Here is a 22,322-nt window from a genome sequence, read left to right as displayed (position 1 = left end):
CTTGCCAACCAATATACTACATCACACACCCACTGACTCCAACAGGCAAATGATTCTATTAAATATCTAGACTTAATATCTCAGCTACAAATGGCCATCTGTTCACTCTTAATTACCAACATCTCAAAACACATTTGACAATCTTAAAGAAAAACTCCACTTGTAGAGAGAACTGAGGATTTGAATTTTTAGCCTTTCTGCCTAAGAGCTGTCAATTAAACTTAATATTATCTCAAACCTGGTTCAAGTCCTACTGGAAATAGAAACATATTTTTTTAGATGGATCTCAAAACACATTCTTGCATTTATTTATTAAAAAAAATTTTTAAGAACAAATTGTGGAGTAAAAAACTAACAAAGTAGGCTGCCTTTACTGTTCTCCACCCCCCTTTTTTTTCTTTTTTGCCTTTTTTCTTGGCTTTAATATTTCCTTGAAAGAAAATAATCAGGGGGAAAAATTCAGCTGCCAGGTGCACCTTGTCATTAATTGGCTTATCACGCCAGACAAGAAACCAGCTAGCTACATTAACCTCCTGTCATCATCCCTGTGTGCCTCGCAGAAAGACTCTCCTGGGTCCTTATTCTTGTGTCATTCCTGCAGAGATCTGATTTGTGTGTAGTCATTCAAACTCTCTTTTGAACGTTTTAAAAAGCCAGAATCTCGACAGCTCTCAACATTGCAGGCAGAACTTTCGCTTTGGTTCCACTATACATCAGATACTTTTATAAAGTGAAAAGGCCACTACACCTGAAGAAATTTACAGCAGAAAAAGGAATTCCCTACCCATTCAAAATAAACTTACAAAAGCTGTTAGTCATTCATAACTAAGACTTTTTTGGCTTTAACTGCTAGCCACCCCCCCCCCAAAAAAAAACCACAAAATATTCCCATCAGAAAAAAAAAAAAAGTTTTCTATATTAGGAGTTACTTCTGGAAATGAAGAAGAGCGAGTTGAACTGCCTCTGGCCATCTGTGTATGTTTTTTCACTTTTGTAACCTTTGCCGATTGGAATGCATTCTGGTGTCTTGGCCTCTCTTGAGGAAAAACAGGCAATTAAGAAGCTTTCCAGAGACCAACAGTTGCTCAGGAATGACTTCCAAGCAGCATTTTTTCACTTATTTAGGAAATAACGAGTATTAATTACTATGTGACAATTTCTATGCTAATATCTGGGACTACAGACCATGGGCCAGGTAGACAAGTTTGCTGTCTTAATGAAACTTATGGTCAAGGGAGAGAGAGACCAAAAACATTACTTAACTAATTACATAAAGAGAAGAAAAATGGTCTGTCAAAGAAGTCTGGACTTTTTTAAAAAATAATTCTCCAAAAATGGTGACTATACTGTTTCAGTGTTTTAAATACTGACCTATGAAAATATAGAAATTAATATTCATTTAATTATTAATATATGTCAATGGCTTTACATATATCATTCATTTAATTTTTACAAAGATTTGTATAACTAGATGCAAAGAAAACCAAAGCTCAAAAAGTGCAAGTGTCCAGAATAAAAATATGGCCTGTAAGCTATAAAGCCGACGATCATACCCACATTCATCTAATTCAAAATTCATGCATTTACTCCCACGCCTTCTGACTTACTCAACTGAGTCTTCTTTGGCAGCTTAACTGAAAGATCGCACTGCTTCAGACTTCTCTTTCATCAGTTAGGAGTAGGCATACAAGGTTCTCTAGCCAATATCTTTATCTCCGGTGAGAATAATTGTGTAAGAGACTAAAAACTTAGTCTTGATCTATGGAAAATCTCCAGTGAAGACAATATCCAACCCCCTCCGGTGGCAACACATTCCGATGTTTCATGATTTCACAAGCATACCAATACCAACTTACTATCTTAGTAAGTTCTCGGTGTCAGATCCAGTTTCGATGCTAATATAAGGTTGAGCTGTTATAAGAACAAAGCCCAGAATTGAGAAATTAAATAGTTTATATAACTCAAAATTCATTAGTCATAAAACAATGAACTAACAACAAAAAAATCTAACTTCCTAAGCATATTACAATCTGATTATATGTCTTTTGTTCTAATCTCCAATAAAGGATGGTCTTATTTGCCTCCTGCTAGACATATACAGCAAAATTTTTATATTTTCTAAGGAGAAAACACTATACACACAATAGAATGGCTAATATATATATTAAACAAAGAATCCAAGTGTTGGTAAAGATGTGAAGCACTACTGTTGAGACTGTAAAATACTACAATTATTTTGGAACAGTTAGGCAGTTTCTTAAAACATTAAACATATACCTACCATACCACTTACCTGGTCCATACCTAGGTTTTTACCCAAGAGAAATGAAAATATATCCACAGTAAGACTTATACATAAATGCTCATATCAATCTTATTTGTAATAGTCAAAAAAATGGGACCAGCTCAAATGGCAAATGGATAAATAACGAGTGATATGTCCATATAATGCAAACCTACTCAGCAATAAAAAAAAAAAAAAAAAAAAAACTATTGCTATTTCGACAATTGAAATTTCATATGAATCTCAAAATGATTATGCTTAGTGCAAGAAGCATGGCAAAAAGGCGCATATACTGTATAGTTCTATTTATGTAAAATCCTAAAAAAATATATAAACTAATCTATAGTGACAGAAAGCAAATCAGTGATTGCCTGTGGATCTTGACAAAGGAAGAGAATGGACTACAAAGGGGCTGGAGAAAATTTTAGAGAGAGAGAAATAATTGTTAACTTGATTATTTTGATGGTTTCATGGGTCCGTACGTTTGTCAAAACTGATAAAATTGTGCCCTTTAAATATGTCCAGTTCATTGTATTTCAATTTTACCTCAATAAAGTTGTAAAATAAATTAATACACTTTTTCTAATTGTCCCAACTCCAAGTCAATGCAGCGGATTGCTGTCTTTGCTCCATGTTTACATGTGTCTCATAGTCTCTACTCTTGAGCCCAATTCCTAAGTTCATCACATTAAACTACAGAGTAATAAAATGTTGCTTTTGAAAGCAGAAAGAATGGAAGCATTAATTAACTCACAGAAACCCTATGTGGTAGTTAAGTATAAAGATCTCAGAGTTAGACATACATAAGTCTAGAATTAGACATACACAAGGATCTCAGTTCTGCTTCTCACTTGCAATGTGACCTTGCATAAAACTAAATTTCATGTCTCACTTTCCTCACCTGTAAAATGGAGATAAAAATACTATTGATCCCATGAAGTTATTTTTAGATATTCAATAAGATGATACAGGTACGGCATGGGCCTGGCCCAGACAGGTTCTTAATAAACGAAAACCCTGCTGCTACACTCAAATGGTACCCCAAAATTTCTAATTCTTTAAAATAGTCATGTTACTGCAAGGTACATGAAATGATCTAGTGAGCCTGCATAGCTCATCGATGGCAGTTCTAGGAACCAATGATTGATTATGCTTTGTTCAAACTTCCTTAATTCCCGGGTGTGTTTTCATTGGGGATTTTCCTGCAATAAGAATATAACCGAAGCAGTACGTTTTCTCAGTTTTTATCTACCTCCTCTTCCTGTTTTTGTAGTCACATCAAAGTCTTTTAATGAGGTTTTTAGGCCTAAAATACTGGATATAGAGGTTTACCCAGAAAACTGCTATATCTTTCTCTTTATATGTAGATTAAACTTTTCTATACCTTGTCCTTCAACAATGTTAGTGATCCCTTACAATTTGGAACTCCCTCCTCTGGTATACAGTTGGAACTCAATAAGTGTTAATACCTTAATTTCCCTAGTTCAGGATTTAGGTTTATTAACAGAGCACCGCAGTGTGCTTGATAACACAGCAATCACGTGGGACTATTGGGGTTAGAGAGAGATTCTGTAAGAGGCTCATGAGGGTTGCACTGAAATACAAGTGTAACAGATGCATCATTTTAATACTACAGCTGCTTCTTATCCTAACTTGATAGTAGCCCTTAATTTTTATCATTCCAAAGTAGAGTGGATGTTCACTTCATTGACTATAAGGAGATAGGGGCCTAAATAAGTAGGTGTCTAGTCTATGCCCGCCACTGTGCTAGAAGCTTTCTGTATCATTTCTATAAATCCTCACAATAAACCTCTTCTGTTTTACACATGAGCTAACGTAGTCTTGACTTGCTTAAGGTTATAGATGTAGTATCAAATAATGAAGCTAGAATTTGAAACTAAACAGGATTTTAGCTATACAACCTATGTTCTGTATATTCTGTACATTATAACATATCACATCTCATTCTTTGTGGGTTTAGAAAGGATTATCTTTCAAATTTACCTAATAATTTGTCTTTCAAATGGAGACACTTCTAAGAGTAAATGTGACGAAGAGAATTTTAGGAATTATGCCAGGACAATAGGTTTAAACTAGCAATCTGCTGGTCAGACCGAGGTAGACGGTTAACCTATTCTGAGTTGTCAATCGTACAAGCAACATTTCAAAGCAAAGAGATATCAAGCAAGGAGGTGAGAAGAAAATTTGTCACATGCTGAATGCTGGCCAAATAGGCTTTCTGGAAAAGAAAGACATGACCTGGATTTTAGGGAAAAGATTTGGGGATACAATCTAGTTCCTCACTACTCACAGTGTAGTCTGAAGACTACCAGCAGCACCAGGGAGCTCTGTCAAAAATACAGAATCCTGAGCCCCACCTCAGACCTAATGAATCAGAACCTGCATTTTAATGAGAGATTCTGATGATTGCGCATTAAAGTTTGAGAAGCACTGGTCTATAGGTCTATGAATTTGCTTACCATCTAAGTAGCTTGAGTAGCTGTAAAAACAAAATTCTATAGATTTTTGGTTGGACACAGGAATCTACAGTTTAGAATGGCTCTCCATGAAATCCTTGGGGGCATCTTGGTTTGGGGCCCACTAATCTAGAGTGCCAGATGTAAGGGCCCCAACTTTTCATCCAAATCTTACAGGGAGTTAAAACAAAGGCAGCTTGAGATATTCTGAGATTCACTCTATTTACATTTTTATCAAGAAATTTATCTATTTTCAGCCACAAAGTCCTTGAGAGCTAGATTCCATAATAGGAAAGTATATTAGCTGAGGAATTTTCAATGAAATGAAGCAAAGCATAATTTATCCAAAGAAGGCCTTCCAGCTCCTACAGAAAATCCACATAGCCTTAAGTGTAGCCAGACACAGACACAAACATAAAATGAGACCAAGAAGATAGCCAAATGTTGCTTCCCAATACATTCACAACCGTAATGACTTGGTCTTTATGAGAACATCTGCCCCCAACCTTTTTCCCGGGCCCAGAATTGTGTACAGTCTACGTATCTACGCCATTTATCAGGGTAAAGTCACCCAACAGAAGCTAAGCCTAAACAAATATAGACACCTTGCTGCGTTATACCCATTCTTCTTTCCACCTTTCTTTCTGATAGTAAATTTGTTGCTAAGTGTTGAATGGATCTCTAGTAAAGCAAGGTTCAGGCATTAAGTTCCAATGACTACATCACATCTAAAATCCATACCTTAATCTGTGGTTTGAAAAGATACAGCATCAAATTCGTAAACAATGTAGTCTAGAATCAGGACAAAACTCAAGGTCATGAACAAAGATGTTCACATTCAAACTCTGAAATAAGAATGGTCTAGAAAAGTAAAATGACAGAAAGCCAGAAGAGAGTACTAATGATTTGACCTTCTGAATCAAGTCCAATAATAGTCCCTATAGCTACCAAACTACAGTTGATCCTTTTGAAGAAATACTGGAAATTACAGATCTCTCAGGTGCAAAATTTTCGTTCTTTTTATTCTCTACCCTTTGTCATAATATCTCATTACTTCTGATTACTTTTTCTATTTTGCAATAAAAGAAAAGAATAATACACAACCCAGTAATCATGCTCTATATTCAATAATTTTTAACATTTAGCTTTATTTGCCCTGTTATCTAAATTTTTGCTGAACTATTCCAAACCATTAACTGCTAAATATTTTTGCTCACTTATCCTAAGAATACGCTCTCATACATAACCACAATACCACTAAAACACCAAAGAAAACTGACAAAAATAATTCCCTATGTCACCTAATATCCAGTATCCTCGAACTTCCCCCAATTGTCTCCCAAATGTCTTTACCCCAACAATTTTTTGATAATTTTTAAAGAGCAAAGGTGAAAGAATTTTTTACTATACTTGTTTCACAACATCTTTGCATCTACTAAATGCATTCTTTACCATCAATTCCTCTTGTTTGACATATTTCAAAGTGAAGTGTATCAGTACAGTTTATTCTTAAATATTCTACATGCAAATCATTCAATAGAGTTCAATACTGTTCACAATTTTTTCTTTTGATGAAAAATTTACATACAATGAGTAAAATGCACAAATATTATATTTCATTTGCTGAGTTTTAGCAAATGCATATATCTGTACAACCCTCAGTCCATTACGAGAAATAGAACATTACCCAGAAGTTGTTCCAAAATCCTTCCCAGTCAGTCTCTTCCCGCACACCCCACTCAGAGACAAGCACTGTTCTCATGTTTTGATGTTGTCACCATAGATTAGTTTTGCCCATTATAGAACATCACGTAAATATAATTATACAGTGTATGTTCTTTGTTTGGAGTTACCTTCTGCCACTCAAAACAATGCTTTCGAGAATCATCCATATTGTTGGATGTATCAGTCGTTCATCTCTTTTCATTGCTGAGAAGTACTCCTTTTAGATTGTTTCTAGACTTCGGCTATTATAAATAAAATTTTCATAAAAATTCTCATACAAATGATTCTTGCGAACATATGTTTTCATTTCTTTTAGATAAATACCTAGAATAGGAATTCCTGGATCCAAGAGTAGGTAGATGTTTAGTTTTATGAGAAACTTCCAGACCTTTGTTCAGAGTGAAAGTACCATCCCACACTCCTACCAACAAATTATCTTTTTAAATTCCTTTCTTCTACTTACTTTGGGTTTGCTTCATTGCTCTTTTTCTATGCTTTTTAAAGTGGATCCTCAATTATTGATTTGACCTTTCTATCTAAGCATTTGAAACTAAATTTGCCTATAAACATTGCTTTAGCTGCTTCCTACAAATTTTGATATTGTATTTTGTTTATTTTAGTTTAAAATATTTCTAATTTCTTTTGTGATTGATTTTACTCATAAATTATTTAGAAGTTTTTTTTTTTTTTAATTGTAAAACTACTTGAGGTTTTCTAGGTATCTTATTGTTATTGACCTATTATTTAATGATATGATCAGAGAAAAATTTTTTGAATTACTGAAGTTTGTTTTATGGTTCGTTATATGATCTGTCTTGATGAGCATACCATGTGCATCTGAAAAGAATGTTTATTCTTAAGTATTAATGTTTTATAAATGTCAATTAGGTCAAGGTGATTGATAGTCTTGTTTCAATCCTCTATATCTTTACTAATTTTTTTTTTGCCTTGTTTTTCTATCAGTTGCCAAGAGTGTAGTTTTTAATCTCTAACTATGGTTTAAGAATCATCTATTTCCCCTTCTGTCCATTTTTTCTTTGTGTATTTTACAACTTTTCTTTTCCAAGGATTCTTACCAAATGTTTAACCTGAATCTTATCAAGTATTTGAATCTATCTAATTTCCTACCCTGAAGAAAACAAGTTAAACAACAGTATGAGGAAAAATCAGGCACATCCAACATAAGGGACAGTTTATAAGATAACTGGTATGTTCTTTTTAAAATATTAAGTTCATAAAAAGGGACAGGTTAGGAGTACTGTCCTGCCTTATGTGACTTAGGAGTCATATTAACTGAATGCAATGCTCTTTTTTAAATGTCTGATCATTTTAGCATAAAAAACCAAGGCATGAGAGACATAGCATCTTATAAATGTTCCACTTTGAATATGAGAGAGGAATGTAGCCAGATTACAAAGTACTGAATGTACAAAGAAGACAAGCCTTGTTGAAAACAAGGACAATGCAGCGACCCAATTTGAGGAGGAATCATTCAGTAATTCCCCTGCAAAAACCCTAGAAGCCAGATCTATAGCATCAGGGGCTTCTGGAACTTTGTGTGATGGTGCCAAAGGTAAAGAAAAGGAATTATCACTATAACCATTCACGCCACAATTCTGTCTCCACAGGGAAACTACCAACCACCATAAAGGAAAGCAGAGTTGTTCACTTACGCTGCTTCTAGCTTGGTTTTTGTTGTGTATACTGTACCAAGTGGCCCAAATCCCCACTTCTGGAATGAAGAATTTGTTCCCCACCTCCTAGGAAGATCGTCAGAGCTCTCTGTGGAAAGCCCTCTCTGGGAAGTGCCTCATCAGAAGAGAGCCATCGCACCCAACGTCAGTACCCCTTTCTGGGGCAGGCTGTATTCAATGACTGATCAAGATAGAAAAAGTTTTTTCCCTCACTCCAACTTGGTGCAAATCTAAAGGACTATGCCAGCCTCAGATCTTCACACGGGGTCAGCTGAGCCTTTATTAGCTAGAACCACAGCCAATCTCTCCTTCTGCCATGTCCTGCTTGTTCCATTCCTTCTATACTTCTTGATCCCAAGAATACTCTCTAGTACCCTTCCTGATTTGCATCTCAGAGTTAGTTTCCTGGAGAATCCAACCTGTAGCAAGTTTACATAGCCAATTACTTTTAGAGAGCTCACAATGCTTTCACCGGTATTTCAATAGAAACCAAATTTACTCAGATTTTGCAGGAGAAATTGAGGCACAAAATTTCTGTGACTTGCTTAGATTATCCAAAGTGCCAATATTGTGCAAAGGCAGTGTGCCAAGGCATACTCAAGAGCCACATAAATCTGCTGCCAAGTTTTCATCTCTGTATAAAATTTATTTTTGCTACAACAGAGTAAAACTTACCATTCCAGCAATGTGTGCCAGATGGAATGTTAAGATTCATGGATTTGCAGAGTGGGGCACAGAGCAGGGAGTAACAAGTTTAGAATAAGTGTTAAGAAGCAGAGTATTCAAAGAAAGAAAGTGTGTTAACTAGAAATGTGATACACTCTCCTCCTCATTATGTAAGAGAATATAGGCAGGATGATAAATCTACTGAAACAGCAACACCATGCTAAAGGGTGACAGTAACTGTTGCAATAACTGTAGTTTCAGTGATGCTGAAAAACATGGTTTTATGGTAGCAACATTGCTGTTTTTGATGTGTATTTAATATTTGCATATTTCCCATCAAAATTTCCAGCATTCAAAGTTAGCACTAAATGCAAAAACGTTGAGATCCCTGAGCTGGGAATTAGAACCCCAGAAATTGGGCCCCCCAGCATAATTACTATCTGAAGCCGTATGTTCAAACAGAAGAACAGATATACTTTTTGTTATCCCAGATTGAGAAGCTTGTGCTGTTTCCTAATAAAATTAAGTTTATTGGCATTTGAAGCATGTTAAACCTGGGACTCCTAATCAGAAGAGAATATAATGAAAAGAGGAGGCATTTACTTAAAAAGCAAAGCCAGCATTTTGATGTCCCTGGATCCGTTCACCCTGAAGATGTGGCCCCACAGAGTGAATAAAAACATGGCACTTCATTTTGACGGTGTCTACACTGACTTTTTATTTTCTTTTCTAAGTTTGTTGGCACATTCCCTGCCGTGTACATTCCCTCCAGTGGAGCCTATCAGCTCAGTAGCACAAAGCCTTCTTTGTACCCCTAAAAGTGAAGTATTGATAAGCTCAAAGGAATTAGATGAGACGGGTCTTTGGTTCTTTCCGGCATCAGTGAGGTCCAATTTTCAAAACGTCTGTGGCTGGGGCTCCAGAGTTGCATATGAACTACTGTATTCAATGACTTACTGGCAAATCTGCAACTGTTTGACACAGACTAAAGCTGAAAGTCTGCTCTCCACCATCAAGATTGGTTGCAGTAATAATCCTACTAAATTCATCACATAACCACACAACCCTTTATTTCATGCAAGCTAGGGAAAGTCACTAAATGCACTTACAAGTCTAGCTTTTAAAGATATTTTTTTCTAAAAAAAAAAAAAAAAAAAAGGAAGAAAAGAAATATTTTAAATATGAAGCCAAAAGTGGAGGAGAGTTTTAGTCCTCTGTAACTTCTTATCTGTAGCACCTCCTGGTTATTCTTTTAACAGGCTGGTTGTTTTCATTAATGTGGCTGGCAGCTCTGGCTTCACCTAGAGGGGAATATAGCCCAGAGTAGCCAACAAGAACTTCAAATTCTCTGGTTTTTGTCACTTGCTGTTAGAATCACAACATTTTCTAAGTTTAGGATAGTGAATCATATTAAATACTGACCTGACCGCAAAGCTTCAAGCTTGTGCAGGGGCACAATCAATAACCTTGTATAAAGGTCAACAATGTGAGCATTTTAGAGCTTCCTCCTGGGTCAACGCTACAAAAGAAAATAATGATGTGAACTAGGCTTTAGTTGCAAGACAGAATACAGATGTGTTCACTTGCATTTTTTAGCTTCCTTTTCTAATGCTCACAGTATAGTTTATAGAGTCATAGCATCTGCATATGTCAACTTGAGGCTCTGAAGGATTAATATCACTTTATCCAATGTACTGCTTAACCTCTTAGAGAATTCGTGGTTTAGTGCACTGGGCTGACCTAGCACTAATTTAACTCAGATTCTGTTTTTCACACTGTCACAATTTAACTATTATAGCATTGTTCATGGGAATTCAGATAAGGCTATTTAATGATAAAAAATGACAAATATAAACTATATAAATGTCTAAACGCTATACAGTATACTTGAAACTAATAAAACTAAAAAAATAAAGGTCTTGATATAAACAAAAATAACAGATAAGATATTCTTTAGTTATCCTTGATATCAGCCAATTCCTTACCCTTTACGTCCAACAGGTAATGGAGATCTAAAGACGCTAATTTGGTCTAGCAACTGGAATTCCCACCTTTTCCCCACTGTCGTTGCCTTAATTTTATATCTCTTGGGCTTTCCTCTGGGACTTCATAGCACCCCTACCCGCTCCGGTCTCTCTTCTGCCAGACTCTCTCTTCCCTGATATCAGGAGTCTTTCTAATATGATCACGTCATTACCTTCCTAGAGTAGGCAACCTTTGCAAATAGACAGAATAGAAAAAAAATATGTGGCTTTATGGAAGTGCAAAAAGTTCTGGCTTCATAACATTATTTAAACGAATGAATTCACCACAGTCTACAGCCTTATCCTCAGATTCATAAACTCAGAAATTCGATCAGTATCTCGGCAGTAGACCCACATTAACTAATCCCACAAGATTCATGTAGGAACCAAAACTGTCAGCATATTAATTTTCATTGGATCATATCTGCTAGACAAGCCCTAATCCTCATTTTGGCCTGAGTTGCATATCCCCACTCCCCCCACCCCACGCCCCCCAGAAGCATAGTTACATGAATAGCCATTTTATATTAAGGTTCTTTATAACCACGTTGTTCACCCAGGAGAGTGAGTTGTTTGGCCATTTGGGGCCTTAAGTGAATGACAGTTCTGGCCGTGACCACCAGCCTGGTCTATGTCACTGCAGATACCTCCACTGCATACAGGGAGCTCTCTCCCATGAAATCACTTTATTGGGCTTCTATCTTCTACAATCCAGGCTGGCCAGCCATTTTCTGTTGGCACAAAACAGAGAATTAGTTCCTACATTCCACATAGAATTCAAGCCATTTCCTTGAGATTGGCTCTCCCTTGGAATTCTGGGAGACATTCTGGAAATTTTCAATAACTCACTAATGGGCCCAACTGGTTCTAGCCTCACTTTCTCTATAGCTGAACACACTCTGCTGTGTTCTCTCAAAGGACAGCTTTCTTTCCAAGTTTTTCAGGGTCTCATCTTGTCACCCTTTAAAACGGGGCCCCAAACTGCCTCATCTCCAGCTATGTCCCACACCGCTGTTCTCTCTAGCACCACCAAATGCTTCGCCCTTCTCCTTTGATGCTGAAGCTGTAAGCTCCCTGGGCTGCAAGCCATAGAAACTGTTTCTGGTTAACTTAAAGAGAAAAGGAATTTACTAGGTGTAAATGGGGTAGCTTATAGCATTGAAGGCAAAACTGAAAAGCCAGTTTTCAGAAAGGATAAAAATCAGGGCAGAGCTGAGGACCTAGACAGGAGGAATGGCTGGGCTGCTCTTCAGGGAGGCACCATGAAGATGAACCAGCTCCAGCCATTTCCTACCTTGCCCCAGGATTCAAATGCTCACATCCCACACTTCGACTTAAGGAAGGCAAGGTAGACTCTGCTGGTAGACCCCCACGTTAGTTCAGAATGAGAAATGGGTAATTTCTCAAAAGAAAGTCTGGGTCTCAGAACTAAAGATTATAATAAAGGACGTGGGGAGCAAAGCTGATTGCGACTAGATGAGCTGTGGAACCAAAGTATAAAGTTAGACCTAAAGACTCAGGCAGCAGAAATGCTCAAGTGCACAAGTAATTTGAAGGTCAAAAGAGGAAATGTCTAGGGAGGCAACACACTGTACAGAAAGGAAAAGAAAGAAATGAGAAGAGGGGGAAAGAATGGAAATTTTAGTGTATGTATAAAGTGATTTATGAAAACGTGATGGTAAGAAAGTATAATGTATAAATACTTAATAATTAAAAATTTTCAAGAGAGTGCATTTAAAAGAATAGAATATTATACAAATTCAAGGAATTAATATTTGCAGTTGTGTTTAGAGTCTCAGCTCTTCATAAAGGACTTCACCCCACAAAATTCTTGCCTGGCTACTCCTTCAGCCACTAGTTCTGTGTTTTGGTAATACTGCCCATTTTTTTATTCCCTCAGGTGCCAGCTCCCTTCCGCCTCAGAGCCTTTGCATATGTGGTTGCTTTTGCTAAAGTCTTCTTCACCTCCTGTGGTAGTTAGGGTTCTCCAGAGAAGCAGAACCAACAGGAGATGTATCTATATCTACATGTATCTCTATCTGTCTGTCAGGCAGAATTTTTGTGTTTCAGTCTGGAGACAAAATTCTAATTCCTTCCTCGGTGAGAGACATCGGTCTTTGCTTTTATAGGCCTTCAACTGATTGGATGAGGTCCACCCACATTATAGAGGATAATCTGCTTGAATCAAAGTCTACTGACTTAAAAGTCAGTCACATTTAAAATAATCATAACCTTCATGATATCATCTAGACTGGTGTCTGACCAAACAACGAGGCACCATAGCCTAGCCAAGCCAAGCTGACACATAAATGTAACCATCACACACGACTTCCTCTGTCCCCCTACTCACCCACACCTCCACCAGACTTGATTAGTTCCACTTTCTTTGTGTCTCAGTGCAAACTTCATTCCCAAAGGAGGACTTTTCCAACCTTGTCATATAAGGACACTCTTAGAGCACTCTGGACCTTTCCTTCTTAGCACAAGCCACAGCCAGTGGTTAAGACATGTATGTACATGCATATACGCATGCACAAAACTGTGCGGCTGTTTGCTACCATCTGTCTCCCCCACTGTAACGTAAACCCCATGGAGTTAATCTGTTTGCCTTATCACCCTCCTCCTAGCACCAAACACAGTACCTGCACATCATAGGTACTCAGTACATTTTTATTAAATGCATTAATGAAGGAATTCCAAAAAATATTAAAGTTCATGACAATAGCACATTTTTAGACTTTCAGAGGTTAAAACAACTGCAGATGTCAGCAGAAGGCTTTGCTTGCTCCCTAACTTAATTCCAAATTCCTACAAGGAACATCATATAAAATATTTTTCCAGAAGTTTAACACAAAGTGCCTCATGGGTTTGTGCCCAGCCTGACAAGTAAATATGGTTGAGTTTTCTCTTCTCTTTTCTCCCTAATCCCAAGGATAGTAAAGTTTAAAAGAGCCTTTTAGGTACAAAGAATCTCTTTCCAGTGGTGAGCAGATATCATTGGGGTCAGCAGGCAGAGATTCTGTGACAGATTGAAGCTATCAAGAAAACATCTTCAAATATGTGGAAAGGAGAACGCTATTGCCTCAGGAATCATCTAAATACATAGTTTTTCATGGATAATAGATTTGTTAAGCATGCTTGGAATATTCCCCATTCTTAAATAGCTATGAATAATTGCAATATTCATAAAAGACTATACATTAACAGACTAAGCAGGCACATTGCAGTCAAATTAATTCACTAATTCATTAACCCCTTTTAGAACTCTGATCTTATAGGTTGAGACCCAAGAAAATCAAACTGGTATATCTATAAATGTAAATTAAAAAAAAAAAACTTGATTAGGTACCTTCCTATACAAAATACCGACAGCGTTTTTTTTTTGCGTGTGTGTGTGATGGCTTATTTTAATGAGGCAAACAACACTATAAAAAAAAAAAATTAGCAGGCAAATTTAGACATAAAAGGTTGGAAAAATCTTTCATCCTTTTTGCTGTCCATATATTGGTATCTACACATTCCCACAGTCCATCCTTGACTTTCTCAAGACAAGTGTTTCCAACCTTTCCATTTTTTCCTGCCGTTTTTGCCCAACTTTTCCTCTAGATTTTTAGATAATGAGAAGGCAAGAGAATAAGTCTAGACGATATATTGCTATTACGCTATATTTGAAAGAGTATATCTGAATACTTATTTTGGACATTGCCTTTAATAATAAAATGCTTAATAAGCACTGTAACAGTCATTTTTGAAAACAAAAACATACCAGACACAAATGAGGCAATGGATGGTGGCGTAGTTTTTCAACATGAGATGCCAACGTAATAAAAGTCTACCTCTGTCCTAACAATCCAACTAGGATGAACCAGAGAAGGGGTGAGTGGGGGGGGCACAAGGGATCACACTGGGAACTCAGGAAACCCAGAGTGATATGTGAGAATATTCTTCATGGTGTATACTGACTGATTCTGTACTCAAGAATCTCTAGGTCAGTGGAACTAGACACGACAAATTTCTCAGGAGATGGGGAAGAAGTGGGGGGTAGGGAATGATCCATCAGGTCTAAGAGAATTTTTAGACCAAGTGGCAGAAGGGAACTAGAAATGACAGAGCAGAGCTGGAAGAAGGGAAGGAGAGACTCGGATAAAATACGAGGTCGCAAATAAGGACAGCCGACACGAGGTCCGATTTTGATGCACCTGACTGTGGAGGAAAAAAAAAAAAAACATTGCTAGGAGGATCGGAGAGGTAAGTGTAAAAAAATTCGGATATAAAGGGTTCTTGACTTCCAAGGGCTAAGAAGAGGTCTGATGAACAACAGCAAATCAGCCCAGAGAGCAATGGAAATCACTGTCAGGCCAGTCAAGAGTAGAATCAGTAAAAGATCTTCTCTCTCTTGTTAAGTTTTGACTCAGGGGGTGGGGGGCATGGTAGAGAAAAAAAGCTTTAGAAGTAGCTACTGGCTTAGGAGCATCATGAATCAAAAAAAGAAAGAAAGAAAGAAAATGTGAGGTTTGCCAAAATCTATAGAGTACAGACTACAGCCTGGGGAAGTAGAATGTGGTCTAGGAAAACAAATATTTACCAGTAAATCATTGGTCCTTATGTTCAAGGGCAATTACATATTTTGTGCGTGCTTTCAAGGGATTCAGATTATCCTCATTGGATACATGATGGTGATAAACCGTATCTAAACGTTTACCCAAGTGATTTCTGAACACAAGGAGGTCAAGCGAACAGCCATTTTAAAGGAACGGCTCGCCCTGGAGCAGCTGCATGGCACCATGGGTTTTAACCCTCCTTCAAGAGCCTTCAGAACGATAAACCATGATGGTCTAATGCAAACCAGAAATTCACAAGCGCAGGCTTCGTGCGGTGCACACACACTCCATTCCCAGCTGGAAAGCTAGCATTCCAAAAGTGAGAGTGTATTATTCCAATTGGAAAAGCCTCGGTTCTGAGCAGCAAAAGAAATAAAGAAAAGAAAAAGAAAAAGAAAGGGGAGCGGGGCAGCAAAATGACGTTGCAAAGGCAGTTAAAGGAAGCGGACAAGGCGGGCGGCATGAACAAAACCCAAGTGATATGTAGGTTCTCCTTGCCCAGATGTGAAAATCAGATTTCTTTCATTAAATTTTGGATTAGACAGATGGGTAATCAGCAAAGCACAACTTGAGCAAAAAATTCAAATTTAGTTGTCGAGGATTCACTCCTAAAGAGCTTGAAATATCAAAAAAACAACAACAACAACAACAAAACAGATATTCCCCCCCCCCCATAGAATCATCAACCTAGGCAGAACACTTCTATTTTTCAACAGAAAAATCACATTTTCTTTCCCAAGAGGATACTGTTTTGATCCTAGTATGTTGTTAAGAGCTGTACTTCAGGTGCTTCGAGCGCGTTTCCATGCAGAATGCATGTATATTAAATTACAATGGCTGATGCTATATGGGAGACGCATGCTTTCTATGTATAGTCTGACCCTCCCGTTACCCAGTGAGGGTGGTGCTATTACGATGTGTGTTTTACGAAATGAGACACTGAAGCAGCTTTGTCAAGGGTAACCACTAGATAGGAACAGAGCTGGGACTTGAATCCACACACAGTCTCATTCTCTCCTTAACCACTATGATAGGTGTCCTTGAGAGAGTAGTCAAAATAGCTTCTATCAAATGCTGATGAACACATTAGTTCAGGAATAGAAATTACCTACACCAACTGGCAAGTAGAGTGCTAGGAAAAATTAACTAGCTATACACTATGAATTCTGTATACTTACTCTAGAATTAAAATAAGTAGAAAGTGCCAAGTAGATTCAATGTGAACAATTATCAGATTGTTCATCTCTTGAATGAAATTATTGCTCACAAGTTTATTTAAATTATCTAATGATGCTTTAGGGCTGGCCTCCCATAGACCACTTAAGGAAATGTGAACACATCTTGTCACAGCAGTGGTTGACTAGCCTTCTCTCCACCTTCGCTCCAATCTCCTCTCAAGTCCTTTGGTTCCATAAGACAAAAAGCTTTTTAACACAATCTCAAACCCATCCTTTACTCTCTTTTTAATGACTAAATATTCATCAGTGTAAAAAGCTGGGAAGAACAATTAGATATTTATTAGTTAAAATCCTGTATATATTTCTTTTATCAATTATGTAAAGAGTCTTTATCTTTTAAATGCACTAATATATAAATTTTCAAACTTGTTACTAGATTCCTGAGCATAGTAGGTACCTAAACTCTGGTAACTCCTTCAAGCATCAATTCATAAAATCAAATTACTGATTTTTTCTAAATTGTCGACTTACTTTTACAACAAAGCAATGAACAATTCTGATGTGAAATAATCTGAGTTTACTAACTGCTCCTCTGCTTTTTGAAATGAGTTTCTATAACAATGCAAAATAAAAACCCAGGAGTAATAAATATTTTAAAAAGGAGAGAGAAATTATATTAAGTTGAATGCATCCACTAATATTTCAGAATTTTAGCAGACAGAACTCTTGCCAGCCAACAGAAATCTTTACTGCTGACAAAAACTTTATTATTTCAGAGAGAATCAGGCCCAGAATGAGAAAAAAGGTGTTCTTTAGGAAATAAATTCTTAACATTCTCTATTTTGGAAAAAAGCCCTTTTCTATGAACTCAGTGAATAAGCAGATGAATGCAAAGATTGTCAATCTATTAAAATGCCAAAATCTGTCATCTTAGATATACAAAACTGTACACATTCCTTGGAGCTTCTTGAATTCATATTACCCTGCAGGGTCTGATTGATCTTAGTCCAGAGAATTAATAGCGATATAAATGTAAAGATTCCTATAAATCAGCAGTAAACAGAATTATGTTTTCTTTATGCAGTCAGGAATAGTCCTTTTTTCCAAAGCTTATAACAACCTTAAAACAGAATTGCAATTCATATTTAGATTTCCCCTAAGTGAATTTACTTAAAATAATTATGTGTACACTGCTTTAAGCAATAATTTACAAGAAGAGTGTACTTCAAGAATAATAGTTTGCAGTACAAGATAAAAAGTATCTCTACCTTACATTTATAAAATTCTGCATTGGTTATAATAAGTTTGCCTCCTACTCTTAGAAAAGTAAAAATTCTGAAATATAACCAAAATTCTTTCTAATATATAGCTGATCGCAAAAGGGAATTACAGAAATAAAGTTACTCAACACTAGAATAGTAAGCATAAAAGCTGAGGACCTCAGCAGCCCAGGAGGTATCTTGGCCAGGTTTGGAGTTTCAATGTCCACCTAGAAATATTTGACGCCTTTTTTTTTTTTTTAGTCCCATAAATAGGTCAGAGGCTAGAACTGAGTCTCCTGTAAAACAAGGACTCCAGAAAGCCAGCCTCTCATAGTCCAGGGCAGTAGTGAAATAGCTTGCCTTCTACAGGGAGAAAGTTCATGTGAGAAGGATAAGTCTCAAACCTGTGACATCAGTGGACATGAGGGTTAAATTTACACTACCTGTCCATAAAGAAATAGAAAGCTGATAAATGAACATAAAAACAGGTCCTAGAACATTGAAACCATGAGGTTTCCAATAGACATAACAGACAGAGTCAATTAGGAAATCTAGAACTAAATAACAGAAGAGAGAACAATCTGAAAGAGACATAAAATAACAGCATTAAAATTATTATACACATTAATAAAATTAGAAACCCACAAATAAAAGATAGGTAAAAATATACATTTAGAAACTTAAAAACATGTTTCTAAACCATTTATAATCAATGAAGACATCATGCTGGACATTTTTAATACTTGAAACTCAATAACAATGAAAAAACATTACATTTGCAAGAAGTAGCCTAACTATTCTTTAAAATGAAACGTATATACCTCTAAATGCATATGTTAGGAAAGGAAAAAGAACAATTATGAGCACAGCAACCCAAGAAAGAAGAACAGCAGAGTAAGCCTGAAGGAAAAAGCAAACATAAAGCAGAACTTAATAGAGGAGAAAACAAAAACAATATTAGATTCGATCAGCAAAACAAAAGCTGATTTGGGGAGGGGGGGACACACAAAAGAAATATAAATTTTGAAGATTGATCAAGGAAAAAAGAAAAAAGATAAAGAATAAATATTAGGAATGAAGAAGGGTGTAACCATAAATAGATGGTAATTTTTAAGCATAGGATGATATTATATGAAACTTTTTACTAATAAATGTAAAACTTGAAAGAAAATTCTAGAAAAATATAAATTAACAGCATTGACTAATGAAAAAATGAAAAATCAGCATAACCCTATATAAGGTTTAAAAGTGACATTAGTTTAAGATCAAACCACACAAAAGAAGAATGCTTTCAAAGTTTTACAAGCAAACATTTACCAAATCTTCAAGTAGTAGATATTTTACACAAATGAGTTGGAGTTTAACATTTTCGAAGCTGGTATAACCTTAATATTAAAACTAAGTACTTTGTGAACAACAACAACAAAAATCACTGTTTAATCTCACTAATGATATAGATATAAAAATTCTAAATAAAATACTATCAAAATAAATTAAATTGTGTGTGTGTGCATATATACATGTGAAATTATGACCAAGTAGGATCTATTCCAGATATGCAAGGATGATTTAACTTTTTGTAATCTATTAATATAACTTACCCTTTAAAGAAGAAAAGTCATAAAATTATCCAAATACATGCCCCCCAAAAGACATCCAATAAATTTGGACATTGGTTCATTATTTAAAAAAGAAAAACATACTCTTAGCAAAATAGGAATAAAGGGAAATAACTTTAATACATGGTGTTTCATTATAGTGAACATCATACTTAATCGTGAAATATTAGGAACTATTTAAGATTGAATAAGATGAGGATGTCTGTTATTACCCTTCCAGCTCATTATAATGTTGGTAGTTCTAGCAAGTGCAGTAAATTAAAAATAATAATAAAAAATTAAAGATTAAAAAGAAAAAATTACCATTATTTATCAATGATTTAATTATACAGAGAAACACGAGAAAATACACAAATAATTGAAAGTTCAGCGAGTTCAGCAGAGCTGCTTGATAAAAATTTAATATATAAATATTAGTAATAATCTTATTACAGGCAACAATCTAGGAGAAATTATTAATTTTTAAAAAAGGATCCATTCACAGCAGCAACAAAAAATGTTAAGTAATAGTGAATGTATGTAATATAAGGTGTTCAATGTGTTTAGAGAATATTTTATATCACTGAATGACCAAAAACCTAAAGGAGAAATATATAATGATAACAAATTGGAGGCTCGATATCATTAAGACATCATTTCTATCCATACCGATCCATAAATTTTAATGTAATTTCTATCAAATTGGGTGTGTTTTGCAGAATTTTATAAGTTGACGAAAGTCATATGGAGAAAAAAAGGGTCAAGAATCATCACACCATTTAATGGCTAAGGAGATGTGCAAGTATGAAAGCAAATAAAGTTATATTAACTTTAAGAAAATGTGGTATTTGTCCAAAGAAAGAGAACATAAGCCAACAAAATAGAAAATGACACCTCATTATCAGGTGGGGCAACACCTGATAATGAGGTGTCCTTACAAGTTAATAGAAAAGGATGAACCATACGATGCATGTTGCTGCAACTAAGATTGTCTATATGCAAAAAGAAAAAAAAATGTACAACTTATTCCAACCTCACTTCATGGACAAATTAAAAACCCAAATGTGAATATTAAAGCTTTGAAAGAAAGAAATAGGGAGAGAATATTTTTATGAACCTAGGGAAATGAATTGTTTCCCAAGAGAAATGCCGAGGGCACAAATCATAAAGGGGAAGATTGATTTCCTTTTTTTGACTATATCGAATCTGATTATATTGAATATTAAAATTTTCATGATATAAGATACTATGAACTAAGACATAAACCACATACTTGGGAAAAGCTATTTGTCACACACAAATTTAAAAGTAAGAATAATTCTTACAAATCAGTAAGAAAAAATAAGAATACAATAATAAAATGGGCAAAGGATATAAACAGACAATTCACGGAAAACTGAAACACGTAAAATTTATCAGCCTCGGTAGCTATAAAGGAAGTGCAAGTTGATATGAGATAGCTCTTCAGAAAAACAAAATATCTAAAATACTAATTATTGAGGAGGAAATGGAGAAACTGGAACTCTCCTATGTGGAAGGTATAAAGACTTTGATGAGTAATTTGGCATATCTAGCACAACTGAAGAGGCACATCCCTATGCTCCACAAGTTTTCTTCTAGACACAATACCCAGAGAACCAACTCACATATGTCCAAGAAATGTACAAGGATGTACACTGAAACCTTGTGTGAACAGCAAACATTTAGAAGCAAGGTAAAGTTTGTTACTAAGAAAATGAATAATTATATACAATGAGATACTAGAAAGTAGCTTAAATGAATACATTGTTATGTATCGACACAGTTAAATCTTAAAATTAATGTTGTATGAAAAGCAATTGCAAAAAGATTTAAAATTATTTTATTTAGGTAAATATGTAAAACTTGCAAAAGCAATAATATATATTGTTTAGGGATACATACATCATACATACATATATATGTACACGGTGAACATAAAAATACGAATAGAAAGATAAACCAGTTTCAGAAGAGTGGTTAATTCTGTGAGGGAAGGAAAAGGATGAAATAAGGAGCAATCAACTGTATTGCTAGTATTTTGTTTCTAAAAATAAAAAGGGAAATAAGGCGAATGTTACTAGTTTTTAAACCTAGTGGTGAGTACATGGATAGATGTTAGAATATTCTCTGAATATTTCAATTTCATAATTTTTAAAAATTAATAAACAAAATCAACAAATCACTTATATACCTATGATCCCATTTTAATAGGACAGTGTGAATCACGCTATGGTGTTCATTTTATAGAAAAGAAGACAGGTCCCTCAAAATTAAATTTCTTTCCAACAGTCACAGAGCCAATAATAACTGGGGTTTCAAGTCCCCTAAATCAACATGGTCCTCCAAAAATTTCTTATCTTGCAAAATGATTATTCGTAGAGTCCTGTTAAGATCAAGTTCCATTATTGCATGGGATATTCATTTTGGTTTACCAAAAAGTGCAATCGACTTTGATTTTTCCCATAAATTGATTTTCATTTTTTCCCATAAGCAACGTTAATTTTTATCCCCCCTAAACCAGTGCCTGCCTGCATTCATGGAGGTTGACACTGTACAGCTGACAAAAATATGTCTGTAATAATATCACTGTCTGGTTCCAGTTGGCATTTACTTTGGAGGGTCTGGGACCCTGAACAACAGTGGCTCTAAAAGTGACTCCCCCCAACCCCCACCCAAGGCTCAGTGGTAGAAGAAAGCCCCCAACAAACTTCTATCTGCGTGGCCTAAAGCCATTTTGTGATTGTTGGAGAAAATCTGTGACTTGGCATCCACACTGATACAAGCTCAGTTTA

Source organism: Rousettus aegyptiacus, unplaced genomic scaffold, assembly GCF_014176215.1.
Source record: "Rousettus aegyptiacus isolate mRouAeg1 unplaced genomic scaffold, mRouAeg1.p scaffold_m13_p_7, whole genome shotgun sequence".
Taxonomy (NCBI): Eukaryota; Metazoa; Chordata; class Mammalia; order Chiroptera; family Pteropodidae; genus Rousettus; species Rousettus aegyptiacus.
The sequence above is the reverse complement of the archived record's forward strand: the minus strand, read 5'-3'. Positions refer to the sequence as shown.